The following is a 7,829-nucleotide window of genomic DNA, read 5'->3' as shown; positions in this document are numbered from 1 at the left end:
CAAACATACACATACACACACACACACACACACGCAAATATACACACGTATACGCACACATAAACACACGCAGGCACACGCACACGCCCACACATATACACTCACACACACACACGGCACATATACACACTCACACACACGCATACGCACACATAAACACACACAGGCACACGCCCACACATACACACTCACACACACACACACTCACACATACACTCTTACATAAACACACACAGGCACATGCACATGCCCACACATACACATACACACACACACACACACACGCAAATATACACACATATATGCACACATAAACACACACAGACACGCACACATGCACAGACACACACAAATGCACATGCCCCCCCCCCCCCCCCCCCCCCCCCACACACACGCAAATACACACACATATACGCACACATGCACACCTCCACATGCAAATACACACATATACGCACACGTGCACTCTCCCACACACACACACACACATACACACACTCGCACACATACACACACACTCATACTCCCCCACACACGTGCACACGCACAGGAGAAGGCTGTTTATCTATGTGTGCATTATGTTTTTTACACATTCCTTGTGCATACTAATCACTTTATCAGTTCATATTTCAGAACTGCTGATGTTTAAACACAGTGTTAGGTGGCAGCTCTGTAAAAACCTGTTTTTGCTACAGACATCATACAAACAGGAAAAACTATCCTCAACGTAGTAATTAGAGTTCCCTTAATTAGAGAACTGTTCTGTACGGTAACATGCAGAAACGTGTGGACGCTCAACTCCCTGCATTTGACAGCTGAGTGTACACAAACCCATCCCTGTTCTTATCCCCCAAGGAAACGTACTACAGATTCATCACCATGGCGATGTCCTTCTCTCTCACTCTCTCTATACAGTGCCTATATATTCAGAATATGGGTATATTCAATTAACTTTAGTTAGCACCTCCAGATCTGATAAATCAGTGCTGACAGACTCTCTCTCTCTCTCTCTCTCTCTCTCTCTCTCTCTCTCTCTCCAACAACCTTGGATCTGTCTGTTCACCAGAGCAGGGCTCTTTTTCTCCCCTAAACCTGCCTAACCCTCATTCAAACCTGCCTAACCCTCATTCAGACCTGCCTAACCCTCATTCAAACCTGCCTAACCCTCATTCAAACCTGCCTAACCCTCATTCAAAGCAAACATTACCCATAATATGGATTCCACAAAGACCCTTCAGCCAACCAGACCTCACACAGAAGTGGAGAGGGTGATAAAGACATTATGCGCACACACACACACACACAGATCTCTGAGATGAGATCAGTGACTGAACTCCTAGATCTGCTCAAACAAAAAATCAGAAAAAAGTGTCTTCAGTGTAACTGTTATAGGAAGACTTAAATGCTGCCAAAACAGGCAGGAAACACAGACAGGACACAACGGCAGGAAACACAGACAGGACACGCAGACAGGAAACACAGACAGGACACACAGGCAGGAAACACAGACAGGACACGCAGACAGGAAACACAGACAGAAAACACAGACAGGACACACAGACAGGACACACAGACAGGACACACAGACAAAAAACAGGCAGGACACAGAGACAGGACACGCAGACAGGACACAGAGACAGGAAACAGACAGGACACACAGGCAGGACACACAGACAGGACACACAGACAAAAAACAGACAGGACACACAGACAGGACACACAGACAGGAAACACAGACAGGACACACAGACAGGACAGACAGACAGAAAACACAGGCAGGAAACGCAGGCAGGAAACACAATGTAAGCACAGTGGGAGCGAATCCCAAGCCCTGTGCAAATCTCCTTACAAAATCAGGACAGCCTTTTCCACTCTACCTCATTATGCGTGAAACAATACCTCTATGCTATTTAATATTCCAATGAATGCAAATTTATGCACATCATTCATTTGACTCCATAATGACTGACCGGCACTGCTGTGCCCAAAAACCATGTGAGCCATTACATGCTTTTAAGGGGGACACATGTATTTCACAGATCCTCATGATCTGATCTGATTTGATTTGGGGAAATGAAGGAGTCCTGTGTTACGGGTGAGGTTGTAAAATTATCACAGAAGATTACATGGACAGGGTTCAATTTGACATGTTTACATGGCTAATTAAACAAAGGCACTAGGACTAAAACAAACAGGGTCAATCAACCTCCAAACATAACGTAACACCGCCAGAGAGAGAGAGAGAGAGAGAGAGAGAGAGAGAGAGAGAGAGAGAGAGAGAGAGAGAGAGAGAGAGAGAGAGAGAGAGGAGGAGGTGGGTGTGTTAGAGAGTGAGAGTGTGTAAGCCATCAGTAGAATGGCTTAGAAACACCACAAATCAGTTAAAAATGTCTGAACAGTCACAAACGAGCACAAACACTTGTGACAGGGTCAACGATTTCCCGTTTTTATTTCAATAATGCAGAAAGCAGAGCGTGTCCGTTTGAACCGAGTTTACTTCAGACTCCGCAACTAAACTAACATCAGGTACAGTGAGTCAGCCGTCGAAGCAGCGTGAGTATCCGTCTGCGCACAAATGTCTTGACTATGTGATAAGACAGAACTCACACAGAACCATCAGCTTTAGCACAAGGGCAGAGACTAACTGGAACAGAGTTCTCAGAGCTCCCAAACAGAAACTGTGATTTAATAATGGAGTTTTGAGGTAAACTCAGTGAGTGTTTGTATAATGGGATTTTAAGGTAAACTGTCAGTGAGTGATTTAATAATGGGGTTTTGAGGTAAACTGTCAGTGAGTGTTTGAACAGTAGAGATTTGAGGTAAACTGTCAGTGAGTGTTTGTATACTGGGGTTTTGAGGTAGACTGTCAGTGAGTGATTTAATAATGGGGTTTTGAGGTAAACTGTCAGTGAGTGATTGAATAATGGGGTTTGGAGGTAGACTGTCAGTGAGTGTTTGTATAGTGGGGTTTTGAGGTAAACTGTCAGTGAGTGATTTAATAATGGGGTTTTGAGGTAGACTGTCAGTGTGTCTTTGTATAGTGGGGTTTTGAGGTAGACTGTCAGTGAGTGATTTAATAATGGGGTTTTGAGGTAAACTGTCAGTGAGCGATTGAATAATGGGGTTTGGAGGTAGACTGTCAGTGAGTGTCTGTATAGTGGGGTTTTGAGGTAAACTGTCAGTGAGTGATTTAATAATGGGGTTTTGAGGTAGACTGTCAGTGAGTGTTTGTATAGTGGGGTTTTGAGGTAAACTGTCAGTGAGTGTTTGTATACTGGGGTTTTGAGGTAAACTGTCAGTGAGTGTTTGTATACTGGGGTTTGGAGGTAGACTGTCAGTGAGTGATTTAATAATGGGGTTTTGAGGTAAACTGTCAGTGAGCGATTGAATAATGGGGTTTTGAGGTAGACTGTCAGTGAGTGTTTGTATAGTGGGGTTTTGAGGTAGACTGTCAGTGAGTGATTTAATAATGGGGTTTTGAGGTAAACTGTCAGTGAGCGATTGAATAATGGGGTTTGGAGGTAGACTGTCAGTGAGTGTTTGTATAGTGGGGTTTTGAGGTAAACTGTCAGTGAGTGATTTAATAATGGGATTTTGAGGTAAACTGTCAGTGAGTGTTTGTATAGTGGGGTTTTGAGGTAAACTGTCAGTGAGTGATTTAATAATGGGATTTTGAGGTAGACTGTCAGTGAGTGTTTGAACAGTAGAGATTTGAGGTCTTTGGGGTCTCCTGATGAAGAGTGAGGGCTAGTAAGACACACACACACACAAACTCAAATAAATTAAGTAAGAAACACAAGACTCTCACAGCACTGTTTAATGTAGGACATCAACTAATGTTGCGAAAGAAAAATGGATTTGAGTGATGCAACGCACTGAAGCATTTGGATAATGGATTTCATCAGAAGTTAGATTCACACGAAAAAAAAAATGTGAAAAGCTGACTGGATGAACAAAAACAGAAAAACTAATCAGTTTCAATAGAAAGTCTGGTTAATTCACTGGGACATTCACCTCAAACTATGAGACATTAATGACTCTGAGAGCTTTCATGAACCATTTCCTTTCAACAGAACAATAATTCTGTCCACAAACCACAGACAAAATAGATCTTAAGACATCAATCTCCGTAATAGTCAATGTTATGCTTGCTTGAAATATCTGATGTATTTCCATGGGGAAAAGAGGCACACACAGATTAACACGGAACTGATACATTTTGATTTCCTTTGAAGATCCCAGTGTTAAAATGTCCATGTAAATCTCAGATCAGTTACTGTAGATGACCCTGTTCGATTATTGTCTGGGTATGGGCACTGTAGTTTATGATGTATCTGTGCTCTGTATTGTTTGACTGAGGACTTCTATGTACGAGGTTTTGTTTGATAAGGGCTTTTGTTTCGACAAGCGTTTTTTGGCGTGCGCATACAGCCACAGAGAAAGACAGGAGAAAACTGGGCTGTGTTATACTCTGGCCGTACGAAGAAAAGTTTATGTTTATATATAGACAGTTCAAGGATTAATTGGCACTCATCTGGAAAAGGGTGAACAAGGTCCATATTTTGTAATTCATTGTTTTTTAGCATTCGATTTGCTGTATATTTTACAGTGTGTCAGCTATAACAGTAGTCCGTATGGTCTAGAGCTGGCATTTTTTCTCACCGCGCCACTGTAGCTGAAATGTATATTCTATAAGTAATGTGTTGTAATAAGCTATGTTTATGTTTTCTCCTTCTTACAGTCTTTTCTTGCAATAAATGGTCGTTATTTGCACGAAACATCAGTATTTGGGCCATCTTTCAGTCGATGCAGCCACAGTTACTGTTAGAGGCTGAGAGAATAACGTCTATCCCAGAAACAGTAGAATCATGATGCCCTCTGACCTCTGTCAGGGGAATAGCTATATAGCAGTCAGCTCCAATGGCACTGCTCAAAAACCCACTAGGCTCTCTCTCTCTGTGTGTGTGCATGCGTGTGTGTGTGTGTGTGTGTGCGCGTGCGTGTGCGTGTGCGTGTGTGTGTGCGAGTGCGCACGCGCGCGCGTGTGTGTGCGTGCGTGCGTGTGTGTGTGTGCGTGCGTGTGTGTGTGTGTGTGCGTGCGTGTGTGTGTGTGTGTGCGTGTGTGTGTGTGTGCATGTGTGTGTGTGTGTATGTGTGTGTGGGTGTAAGACCCATGAGAAACTGTATGGAGGACACATAAGCCTGTGTCTTTGCAGACGAGTCATCGATTGGATAAAAGCTCACCCAGAGCAGGCGTTTGTGCTCCGCTGATTTCTGCTGCTGAGTGGAGGCACTGCAGGACAAAAAATGGATCCAGGGCTGAGAGACAAAGCAGAAAAAAGCTCCTGCCATGCTCAGTATGAAATCTGAGCACTGCTCAGCCTCCTGAACACGAAGCAAACAGAGTTAAAAGTCTAACAGAATCACACAGCTTTATTTTGACCTGCCTCTGCACGGGGATAAAAAAAATAAAATAAATAATAATAGTCATGTGCCACGTCCCTAAAGGCTCTGTTTCTCTACATCACAAACGAGAATGAAGCAAATACATGGATCATACAAACTCATGGCCTTTTAAATGTAAACTGTCTTATCAACATAAGTCTGCTCTTAATAGTGGGGGGAGTGTGATGTCACCAGGCTTTAGGTTCACTACATATAAAGATCTGTGACGAGCAAAAAGCCAAATGTTCCTCATGTGTGTGGCCAAATGCTAAGCGTGAACTCTCACCTTTGTCAAACAATGACAAAACCAAATACCAAAACCCACTGATTTCATCCAAACAACACAGACGTCCAAACAGGTAGGGAAAAAACAGCCAGGAGAACTTAGAACATAGAGACAAGTATTTGATGAGACCAGAGGGTATAAAGCAGACATAAAAGCGAGAGAGAGAGAGAGAGAGATATTTTCCACCACTGTGAAAAGCCACATGAATTATGGATGTACACTTGCCAAGAGAGCAAGAATCTGATCCCTGAAGTGAAATTTTGCGCCCCCGTGCCCCACCCCCTGTCCTCACATGGTTTCTGTCAAAACCGTCCCAGCTCAAGAGTCAGCTGAGGCCACTGGAGTGCAGTTAGCTTAGCCAGAGCTACGTGTCTATAAAGCTCAATGTGGCAAACCGCCACAAGACCCAGAGACAGGACGGTAAAGATCACTTGTTCAGAGCCTTCAGAGTGCTCCACAGGAAGACAGACAGAGAGAGAGAGCGCGAGCACTGCTACGATGTTCTTAGGCTCAGAAACTCACAGCGTGATGCAGATTTTTATGACAATAAAGAAACGGTTATATTTGTGAGTCTTCTCTCTTCAAATCCATCTGGGATGGATTCAGTTCAAATTGGATAATTAAAAACAAAATCTATCCAACTGACCGCACAGCACTTTCCACATAAGACAGGGATAAAGTTTCTACTCTCTCTCTCTCTTTCTCTGTGTGTGTGTGTATGCACGCGTGTGTGTGTGTGGTACATGGATTTCCAACCTCATTACATTAGTTTATAAAGCTAACGCATTTAGTGAACGTGAAGCGGAGAAAAGCGCAAAACATTCCATTGCAAATCCACGCCAGTCTTGACATCATACTCATAACGCACATGCACGAGAGGAAGCCCAAACTAATCATTCCACGCCTGACATTTGAACGCACACTTCACTTTAAATGCACAGATTTGTAAATACGTTTTAATCTAGCTTTAAAACAGATATTTTCATTTCACGCTTGTATTCCCTCGTTAAACCAGTGATGAGTCGTCCTGGGAGTTTAGCATACGGACCCAAGAGAAAATGGTCGTTAATTTAGCTCCGTTAACGCCCAATAACTGAAAGGGCAAATGCTGAAAAATAACACAAAACCAGTACGTTTCATGTGAGTCCTCGATCCAGGCGTTTTAAATTCTTCTGAGCAACAACAAGATTTTAGTAAGTTAAACTTTCAGAAGTAGAGTAACAAAGAGAAAAAACTAATCGTATCAAGTATCCCAAATATAATGCAATGTAATATAGTCCAATAAACGTTATAAGAACGTTGCTGCAGGCGATAGAAATGCCCTGTAGCAAATGTCACATTGGTTTCACATGCCATATCGCAAAATGCGAGTGGCCGAAATCGCACACCGCGGTCGATCAACACAAGGTCTTATTTTTTCTTAAGCATTAGACTATTATGATCCATAATTACACTTACCAACTAGAAGTCCACAAAACACCCGACCTTTACGACGTGGCAACAGTTTAAAACATCAGAGTCGCGTTTATCGCATCCTTAGATACTCCGCCATCTTCACCCAGCGCTGGTCTGAGCGGTGCTGATAGGCGCGTGGAGGAGCGCGGAGGGTGCGGGAGGGTTGAACAAGCGCACCTAGATGTGTTTGGATCCGTGCGCTCTGTGGTCTTTACAGACGATGAAAGACACTCAGTATCTGTAGAGTGAAAGCTGGTGCCCCGTACGCAGGTGTAGCTCCTTTCCTTCATTAATACTCTGTCCAGTCTAGGGTCATATACAGACGCTTTGCGCTGGCCCGTTATTTTGGCTGCCACAGCCCGAGGAGGAACTCTCAGTGACTTTGAAACAGGTGACCGTTGGAATTAATTTGGCGGGAGTCTCACTGATGAAGACTGTTCGGCTCATTGATATTTCCTGAGGAACGTTGCGATGGTGGCGTGGAAAAAGACGCCATCAGCTATGGTTAACTTCGATCAGAAGCACGTGCTCTCTGACCGCTATGTCGAGAAATATGCAACGTGTAGGTTTTGAACGCAGGTGAAACAGACAAGCAAGTTTCAATCAGCAAACGGTCTAGGTTGTGACATTTTACCCACAACAG

This window comes from Chanos chanos, chromosome 5 (assembly GCF_902362185.1).
Source record: "Chanos chanos chromosome 5, fChaCha1.1, whole genome shotgun sequence".
Lineage (NCBI taxonomy): Eukaryota > Metazoa > Chordata > Actinopteri > Gonorynchiformes > Chanidae > Chanos > Chanos chanos.
This window is presented reverse-complemented; position numbering follows the sequence as displayed.